Genomic DNA, 10894 nt, shown 5'->3' with positions numbered 1-10894 from the left:
AAACTTATAAGCCACAATGCCCTACCTGCCTGTCCTTCAACTGTATTTTATTCTGATCTCATTCTTATTTATCATGTTTCAACCACACTATTCTTTTTGGTATCTGTCAGGCATACCTAGCTTCTTTCTATATTGGGGCTTTTACACTTGCTGACTTCTGGCCATTCAGTTCTCAGCTCCAATGTCACCATCCCAGCTAAGATACCCACTCACCTTACCATCATCTTCTGTCCCTTTTCCCTGCTTGGACTTTCTTCAGAGTCTTTTCTCTTTCCTCTCCTTTTAGGATTCCAATTACATGCTTGATAGAACTGTTCATTGTGTCCCATATAGCTCTTACATCCTTTTCTCATTTTTTTTTCTGAAATTACACTGTTTATTTCCTTTCTTGTTTGATTTCTGTCTCTTTCCTATATATTTCACAATATATTTCTCCCCTGTCAATTGTGAGAAATTCAGTAGATCTTTTGTCAACCCTTGAGGGCGGTTGTGGAGAATAAATAAAGCAATAAACAAACAGCAACAAAGTGTGTGCACGCTAAGTTGAGACTCAGCATTACCTGGATGTGGTGTCACCCCTCGAGCTATAGGTCTCCCTAAGCAGGGCTCCTGTTACACACATGCAATACATAACAGAGGTTCTGTACAATGGGAACTTCATTTAATGTGTGTGCGTTTGTTTTTAAAAGGATCAGAACTTCTACATCATAGAAGTTGTGTGGGAAAAGATATCTGGATCCTGCAAGGTTTTTTTTTTAGATATATTTGTAGATTTTTAGAATCAACCACAATGGTATCTTTATGTATTTGAAATATAGCATTACATGTAGGTACAAAGCATTTTATTTACTCAGTCTATGGAAAATTCTTGACATGACATGGATTTGTGAACCTCCTGCAGTAACCCCACACTAGAGATCCACACATGTGAAAAGAAAATCTTGGGTTTATATCAAAATTTTAGCAATAAAGTCTGGCAAATAGTTAGATTTGCTCTCAGGAGACAACAATAAATATTCTTTTATCTCATGAATACTTATTAAATATTCACTTGCTGTCAAACATTATGCTGGACATCACAGGCTTTAATAAGTGAATCATTCATGGTATCTGCCCTGAAGGAACTTGAGCTCTAGCAAAGGAGAGATATGAATCATAAGCACCCTGCCCCTCTCCCCACCAAGGCCTTGCTAAGTCAAGCTCCTTAGGCCTGGCTCCTCTGAGTTTTAATTAATGAACTCTCCTCTGAGAGTCCTCAGTCCATGTGTAAATAGGTTTCTTGTGAACCATAAATAAATATACGTCAGATCCCTGACGTATATACAAATAAGCACCGTGTCAGTCCACTGTGGAAAGCATTACAAGAGTGGTTTAAACCACTATATGACCTATAGAAGTCCAGCAGAAGAGATCACTTCCTATTTCTGGTATTCGGAGGGTTCATGGAGAAACTGAGCTGTGCCTTCAAAGACAGAGTTAGGCAAGGCAGAAGCAATCCAGGAAAAAGAAATATGTGACTCAAAGACCCTACGCTGGAAGGTACAAGAAAAGCATGGCTGGAGGAGAACCAATGGCTCTTAGTGACTAACTGTGGAACCTAAGTAAGCTCTCATCAAAAGGCGATGGAAAGTGAGCAGAAAAATGGTGCACTCAGATCAGTGCTGAGGGAGACTGCATTCAGTGCATACCACAGAGTCTGGCAGAGTTTAGTTGTTTCATAAATGTTCACATTCTGAGAGACCTGAGAGAACAAAGCCAGGAGAACAGTGTCAGCCATTGAAACAGTCAGAGGGATTGTGAGGTACCAAGGGCCAGAATATATGATGGTGATGGGAACAGAGAGGCAGACACCTGAGAGATAGCCTGGGGGGAATTGCTTGGGAGAGGAGGCAAATCCATCTTAGAGGTTCTCCATCTTCTTCCGCATATATTCCTGACACCCTGGTTTCCTGTAGACTCCCCCACAAGTCTCGATGACGGAAAAAAATGTGAGCAATGCTCTCAGTGGTTTCACTTCTAATTGTCATGGAATTCATACGTTGACACATGTCTCCCACTCAGAAATTTCCCTAGAGATCATGGGATTTTATTTCACTTTTGATTCACTTCTCTGACGTGATCCTTACCAAGAGCCCTCTTCTGCATGGCACATGATTGCCAACTGCCGATTGCCAACTGACGGTTGCTCAATGGCCTGGAATTGCCCTCTATACCCCCAACCCTCTGCTCTGAGTCCTAGTCATCCCTCAAGACTAGTACAAATGTCCCCTCCCCTCCCACACTGTCCCTGACATCTACCCTACCTCTGTCAGCATTAATCTGTCCCCTCCAGGACTCTCAGAGTCCTCTTGGACCACCACCCTCAGCTCTCACCTCCCCCCAGACTTCCTCTCCAGGTGCTTGAGGGCTGGGCAGATTCTTATTGCCATAGTCCCAGCACCCCACATGGTGTCATGTGCCTGGCATTTAGTTGGTAATTGTTAGATCTTTGTTAAACTCAGCTAACATTTCAACATGGCCTAGATTAGGATTTTAGAAACTTCTAGTTCCACTTTCCAGTGTTCTTTTGCTTCTGCCTCCTGTTGAAGTTAGAACACTTTGTCTTTGACTCATGTGTGACTCAGGAAGGAGGTCCTTTCTTCTGGTTTCTCCAGGCCCTGCTGAGGAGCTCAGGCCTGCTGTCCCCATCTCCTGTCTGTGGACAGCTCAGACTTCTTGCCTGTTCCTCTCTGAAGTGTGTGAGATGAAAATGTGGGTCGCTCCTAATTTCTCCAATGTGATTTCTTCTCTTTTCCCTGAATTTTGTTTCTTGTAATCTGATTCCTCGTCATTCACCACATGTCTTCTATTTCTCGTCTTTTGCAACCTCCAGTAGCTCTCAAATTATTTTAACATCTGTCATTTATTCATCACAAACATAAATACACATATTTTTAAAACCCTCCTATTTACACTGTAATACTGCATCTGACCTAGTAAAATCTACTTTAATGCAACATGGCCAGACACCTTGCCATTGCTAGCAAATTTTTATTAAATTAAGTTTAAAAACCAAGGATATGGGGATAACATAAGTAGACATTGGGTTAGGATGCCTTATGAATATAGTGTAGGGTTAAGAAAGAGCTCTGGAGTTGACCACTTGGATTCGAATTTTAGCACTGCCACATTCATGGTCTAGTTACATAACTGCTCTGTACCTCAGCTTGCTCATATGTAAAATGGCAATAAAAAAAGAACTATCTCATGTTGCTGTGAGAATTTAATGAAACATAAAACCATGCCTGTCACACAGTAAGCATTCAATACATTGTAGTTATTATTAAGAGGATTGCCATCAGAAGAGTGCCTGGAAATACCAGGCTTACAATAAAGGTTTGCTGAATGAGTGAATGAATGAATGAATGAATGAGTGAACATTCTGGTTTTGTGATAGCTTGTTTTTAGTTTTACCATTTCCCCGTGCTCTCCATAGAAGAAGAATAGCAAAGGGCAGCTTCTGAAGTGAACCATGGGTTGAGAGTGAAAAAGGAACGATCTTGACTTTGGGGTGGACTGAGTTTCAAGTCCAAACCAGGAGGGCTGGGTGAGCACTTGGAGTTGTGAAGTTGCAGGAGCTGGTAACTGCAGGAGAGAAGGGGCATTTTCACTTGAGTCAGTCTGACCCCAAGAAGAGGGGTGTTCACATATTGGGCTCTCCTTCCCTGGATATTTGCCTAGATCTCTTTCCACTTCTCCACCCTCCAGTTCTGTCCAAACTAAGAATCTGTCTATACTGGTATGGGCCTGGGCAAATGTTAAAGACCCAGAGCTTCAAGGTAGCAGCAGGAATTTACTTCCAGATAAACACTGCCCCTTGATAGTCTTCAAAAGCTATTAAAGCTCACATTTGCATTTATTGAAGAGTCACTTAGAGTTATTAAAATCCAATAGAAGTTCAGTCTGGTTTGGAAGTGCAGTAAAAATGGGAGAGTGGCTGTGTTTTTTCTCCGGTGGCTGTTTGACTTCAGGCAATTCCCTTAATCTTTCTGGGCTCTTCTTTCTTCCTCTGACACTCTGTGGCTTGATGACTAATAAACAAGGGTTGCTTAAGGAACCCAACAATAATAATGATAATAGATCAACCTCAGAGGATCTAAGAATTTCTTTTGGAAAAGAATAAGAGAAATCAAGGAAGAAAGATAAGGATTGAGGCATAGAAGTTCCTGAATTCTAGGTTAAGAAGTTAAGAAGCTCTTATTCTAAGGCCTTTGGGAAAATCCAGTGAAAAAGTGGCAGCAGGAGAATGATAAGTTTAAAGACTTTGTAGGAGTTATCTGGCACAGGTAAATAGAGGGACTAGAGGGGAAAGAAGCTGGAGGAAGATACCAGTTCAGAAACTGGTGCCAAATCCAACGCCTTACCCCACGTCTGAGAAAACAGAAAGGAAGGGACAGATACCAGACATATTTTGAAGAAATTGAGAGACATAGTGTCTAAGTGTAAATCAGGTATTGGGAGGGAGGAAGAGGGGGTAATTACTTTTTTCTTTTTGAGCATTATAATGTCTTGAGCCAAAGATAACTCAGGCTTCAAGCCTGATGTTGCATGCCAGTGTGGTGGCTATTGCCATTGAGGAGAAAGAAACAACTTTGGGGAGATGTTGATTTTATTTTGGATAGTTTGAATTTGGGCTATTGTCAGGACACTGAATGGCCCCATAAAGCAAATAGTTAACGTTTCATAAGTGAGTGAATACTGAGGATAGGGAGGATTTTAGGGCCTGGGACATAGAAGAACTCAGGCACAGGGATGGCCACATCACCTCCAGGCTCCTCTCTTAGGGGAAGAAGCCAACTTCCTCTGGGGTAAATGTGGGCTGTGATGGTCACCCCAAGGCCTGAGCATGCCGAAGAGTGAGGTCAGAGGTGTGTTTAAGGCTGGGGGCAGCAGTGTATGTCTCTCTGAGAAGGTCACTCAGGACCACTGAACAAGGAGATCAAGGGCTGGGTGAGATTTTAGCAATATGAGAAGATTTATGTTTCAGTATGATTCCTTTATACACCCACAGCTTCCTCCTGGAGATATTTTTTTTTTAAAGAGTTTATTTTTAAGTAATCTTTATACCCAAAGTGGGTCTTGAACTTACAACCTCAAGATCAAGAGTCATATCCTCTACCAGTTGAGCCAGCCAAGAGCCCTGCATGGATACTGAGTGAAATGACATACCAAAGGCCAGTCTTCCTGGAAGAGATAGAACTGGAAGTTCTATCTGAATGGCTGGTAGAACCTGAAGGGGATGGTGGGGGCAGCAGGCGCAAAGGCATGGAAGTGACATAGTCCACAGTATGCTTTAGGGGGATACTGGCTTCAGCACAAGGGGGACATGGCAGGTAACTTCAGTTAGGCAGAGTGGGGCCAGACTGAGGATGTTGCAAGTGCTAAAATCCAACTTGAGGAGGCCAGCCTGTATCACACAGTGGACAGAGCCCAGGTTCTAGAGGCACATGGCTTAGTGTGAATCCTGATTTCACCCATTGCCAGCTGTATGACCATGGACAAGTTGCTTAATTCCCTCTCCCTCCATGTTCTCTGATATAAAATGAGGTAGTACATGGAACTGCTGGGAGGATTAATAAGAGAATTTATATAAAGGGATTAGAACACTACCTGACACATATTAAATGCTCAGGAAGTTTTAGTTTTTCACTTTCTCTTTCATAACTTTCTGTATTGACTGAAATTTTTTTAAAGAGTTGAGTTTTATAGTCATAAATAAATAAGAGTTTATTTTTTTACAGGTCTTTATAGCTCATCCCTTCTAATGATTTCACTGCTCAGAGACTATGGTGTCTGAATGAATGCCATTTTTCAAAAGTAATGAAATCTCAGGCCCCTAAAGTTCTGAAGGAAAATGTCATTCCACTTTCACACATGGGTATGGATTGGCCAGCTTGGAGCCAGTTGAACACCACATGGTAACTCCAGAGGAGAAATTTGGGGGTTTGAGTAATTTATCTTAGGAAGACAAATGCTTGAATAAGTAATTGCAAGAAACCAGTTTCTCTGAACCACTGTCAGAGCGTCTGTGAACTGGTATGCCATGTTTAGAAAGTAATCCAGCATTACTAATCTTTTGATATATCTGTTGACCTAGCAATTCTCACTGCAAAAATTTATCATACAGAAATGCAGGAGTCACAATATGAGATAGATGCACACAAATATTTATTGCAGCATCATTTGTAGTTGAAACAACCTCAATCCATCACAAAGAAAATAGTTGACAAAATTATGGCATATCCAGACTGTGGAATATTACACATCCAGTGAGTAGATTAGATCTGTGTCTAATTGGAGGGATAGTCATGACATATTGTTAAGTGACTACAGAAAATTGCAGAGTGATAGGTGTACTATGATTTCATTTTTGTTAAAAAAACAACTTTGTGTGTATATATTTGTATTTACACGGAGAAATGGGTAGAAGGACATACATACGGCTATTAACATGGATTACCTCAGGGTCATGGTAGTCTATATATCTACAGTTTGACTTGTTAAAATGAACATTTATTGATTCTGTAGTTTGAAAAATATATATATAATAATGTATGGGAGGTTTTTTGTTTGGTTTGGTTTGGAAATTAATCTGAAGACCAAGATTGAGAAACGATCACCCAACTGCTTTAAGTGAATTCTGGTACCCAGACCCTGAGTTACAATCTTGCCTTAGAAATACCTTGTAGGGTAACTGAGGTCTTTGGTGATCACTGAATAATCCCAAAGAAAAGAAGTTAGAAGATGGTAGATACATTTGCCCCAGTAGCCAAAAAGAAGTAAAGCAGAAATTCCTGAAAGTAGAGACTAGGAAGTTTGGTGTGTTCTCAGCAAAGTCCAGGGACAAATCACTAAAAACATTGCTTGTATATATTTACGAAATTAACTAGAAATTATCAGGAGCTCTTGGGAATGAAGTCATGCTAAAACTCAATCATATTATCTCTCTTTTCTCTCTCTCAGATCAGGGGATCATTATAAATATAAAGTATTGAAACTTTTCTCATAATATATAAGTAGTCAAGATAAACATGAATTAGAAATCTATCCAAATGTTCAGACCCAGAGTATTGATTAATCTTAAGGAAGCTTCTAGAAGTAGGGCTTTGCCCTTGACTTTCTCCTCTCAAGTTCTTGGATACAGATATAGAAAGAAATCTATTTAAAAATGCCATATACATTGGGACACCTGGGTGGCTCAGTCGGTTAAGCATCCGACTTCAGCTCAGGTCATGATCTCATGGTTTGTGGGTTTGAGCCCCACATCGGGCTCCATGCTGACAGCTCAGAGCCTGGAGCCTGCTTCTGATTCTGTGTCTCCCTTTCTCTCTTCTCTTTCCCCTACTCATGCTCTGTCTCTCTCTCTCAAAAATAAATAAACATTAAAAAAATAAAAATAAAAATGACATATATATATGACATAAACTACATAAAGCTTGGAGGGAAAGCTAAATGTTCCTAAGGATAAAATCGGGATATAAGTAATTCCTGACAAGTTGAAAGATTACAACAATAACATGTAAAGGAATTGGGTTATATGAAAAGTTCATTCAGGTTAAAAAAATCAACTCCACGAGAAAGAAAGAAAGCAGAATCAGTAAGAATAATAGACTCTAAAAATTGAAGAGTTGAGGGGCGCCTGGGTGGCTCAGTTAAGCATCTGACTTTGGCTCAGGTCATGATCTCACGGTTTGTGAATTCGATCCCCACATCGGGCTCTCTGCTGTCAGCATGAAGCCTGGAGCCTGCTTTGGATCTTCTGTTCCCCTCTCTCTCTGCCCTTCCCCCATTGGTTCTCTCTCTCTCTCTCTCTCTCTCTCTCTCTCTCTCAGAATAAATAAACTTAAAAAAAGTTGAAGAGTTGCAGTTGAACCCTAAAGTGACTCTTGGGCTGAATTAATGGAGGATTATAATGAGGAACATGTAAAACTGCACACTTGGTGTGTTCTGTGGGAGGAAGATTGAAAACATTGAGCCCAGTCCTGGGATTATGGCACAAACTGAACATATTCAGGGTATCACGACCAGAGGGAGGAAGGGTCTGGAAACCATGTTTGTAGTGCCACTTAAGGGAAGGGGTGTACTATCAAAGGGAATTACTTCTGTAATTGTCTCTGCTCATGGAAAGATCTCAAAAGAGGTTGTGAGCAGCAGGGGGTGTGGAAGGGAGACGATGCTCTTGCCCTGCCATCAGGCAGATTTTCTTGTTACCTTTCTCTTTTTTCAAATCTCACACATGTCCCACCTACTTAAAGCCAGGTTTCCCAAAGTGTGGGCCATTGGGCAGGATGGTTTAAGGTAGCACATAGACCCAGCATTAAACAACATTAAGTCTCCTGGTGAGATTGTTGTTTATGTTTTCATTTTCTTTCAAGTCACTGATTACATAAAGAAGAAAGTCTCTGGTGTTAAGGTTTTGTCATCTCATATTTACTAATCTTCCCTTTTTAATAAGGAAAGGACAGGCCTGAAGTGGAGAGCCTTCAGCAAGCCACAACATCTAGTTGGACTTTTAAACATTGTTATGTTATCATTGTATTTATTTACAAGAAGGGAAACTGGCTTTTCTTTTTTAAAGTTTTTTTCTTTTTTCTTTTTTCTTTATTTTGAGAGAGACAGAGACAGCAGTAGGGGAGTCAGGGAGAGAGAAGGAGAGAGAGGATCCCAAGCAGGCTGTGTACCATCAGCATGGAGCCCAATATGGGGTTCGAACCCACAAAGCCATTAGATCATGACCTGAGCCAAAACCAAGAGTCAGAAGCTCAACCAACTGAGCCACCCAGGTGCCCCTGGAAAACTGGATTTTCATTAGGGTAATGGTCTAAAATTTCTGATGGGGAGGAAAATAAAATGTGAGAGAGTCTAATCATGCTTTAAAGTAAGAAGCTATTAGCAAAGAAGCACAGGGGTATACTCAAAGGCAAAACTGGAAGTATGAGGACAGGGAAAAACAGGTCAGTGAAACACCAATCAGCATCACATAACATCATTTTGATCATAGAAGCATAATTTACACACACTTGGAAGCGATAAGCAGTGGGGAAAACCAAGGAAGAACTATGTGCTGAGCAGTGTCTCCCAGGATGGCAAATGTGTGACAAGGACATTAAGGTCAAGGAACAGTAGGCACAGCCCTAATATAGCTCCTGGGTAACACTGTCTCTAGCGAGGTCCTTGCCTGGAACCTGGGTGGAGTAAGGGAGGGAGTAAAGGAAAGAGGGGGTTTGGGTTTTGAAAAATAAAAATGAACCCCAAGCCTGCCCAATACTGGGGGGAGTTTCTGCACTCATGTTACGCTCCCACTGACTGTGGGGGACAGTGCAGAAAGTAAAGACCTATGTTAGTATTCACAATGCATCACCTGTCCTTTCATTGCATTTCTACAGCCTAGACAGAGGCCCAAACCCTGACTTCTGGTCAGCTGGGCGACTTGGCCCAGATGGACCAATTGCAGGCTATCGCTTACATCATCTTCCTGCCTTTACTGTGGACAGTGAACCAGCAAGTCAGCAGTTTCTTTCAAAGCACATTTATTTGAACAGATCTTTGTACACACGTGTTCAGAGCAGCATTATTCACAACAGCCAAAAGGTGGAGTAACACAAGTGTCCGTGGATGGCTGAAGTGGTAAACAAAATGTGACATACGTATACCATGGAATACTATTCATCCTTAAGAAGAAAGGAAATTCTGACACATGCTATTACATGGGGAACTTTGAAAATGTCATGCGAAGTGAAATACGCCAGATACAAAAGGACACATATTGCATGATTGTATGAGGTATTCTAGAAGAGTAGAAATCATAGTGACAGAAAGTAGAATAGTGGTTACCAGGGGCGGGGGCCGGGGGGCGATGGGGAATTGCTTAATGGGTTCAAAGCTTCGACTGGGGAAGATGAAAAAGTTCTGGAGATGGAAAGAGGTAATGGCTGTACAACATTACGAATGTACTCAATACTACTGGATTGTACACTTAAAAATGACTTAAAGGATTTTTTAAAGAAGCTAAAATGAAGGGCGCCTGGGTGGCTCAGTTGGTTGAGTGTCTGACTTTGGCTCAGGTCATGATCTCGTGGTTCGTGAGTTCAAGCCCCTCATTGGGCTCTGTGCTGCCAGCTCGGAGCCTAGAGTCTGCTTTGATTCTTTGTCTCCCTCTCTCTCTGCCCCTCTCCCACTCGTGCTCAATCTCTCTCTGTCTCTCTCAAAAATAAATAAACATTAAAAAAAAAAGTGTTAAAACGATTAAGTATGGAAGATTCCAGGGAGAACCTGCTTGTGGAGAAAGTGTGATGGTGTGTGCCATATCTCTCTGGGGTTCCTCACCCACACCCCAGGCATTCTCCACCCTTCTCTGTCCTGCTTTATGCCCTGGGTCACATCAACATGCCTCTTGCCTTCTGGCTTCTGCTTGGAGTCATTCATTGGGGAGCACTAGCAGGAGATGAGGGCAGAAAGAAGAGTGAGATTGGAGAATCTATTTCCTCACTTCCCTCCCTACAGGATTGCTGTCCGGGTGACCATGTCCCTTGACTGAAGGTCTGGCAGCCCCTGTCAGTCTTGGGATTCCGGTGCTCTCTCCTCTTGCCTCTTCAGACCTAGGGCAGGATGAGCTAACTCAGCCCCTAGCCCGAGGACAGCACCATCCCTTCTGGTTTTCCCACTTCCTACTAAGACCTTTGTAAATAGTCCTTTTATTAAATTCTCCTCAAATTACCCTGTTAGAGCAAATCATCTGTTTCTTGCTGGACTATGGCTGTATACAAGGTAACTTACAACAAAGTTTGGGAAACACTGACCCAAAGAAAATTCATCTAAATTCCCCAAAGATCTCTCTGATTCCCCAAACCTTCCA

This window comes from Panthera leo, chromosome C2, assembly GCF_018350215.1.
Source record: "Panthera leo isolate Ple1 chromosome C2, P.leo_Ple1_pat1.1, whole genome shotgun sequence".
NCBI classification, from domain to species: Eukaryota; Metazoa; Chordata; class Mammalia; order Carnivora; family Felidae; genus Panthera; species Panthera leo.
The sequence above is the reverse complement of the archived record's forward strand: the minus strand, read 5'-3'. Positions refer to the sequence as shown.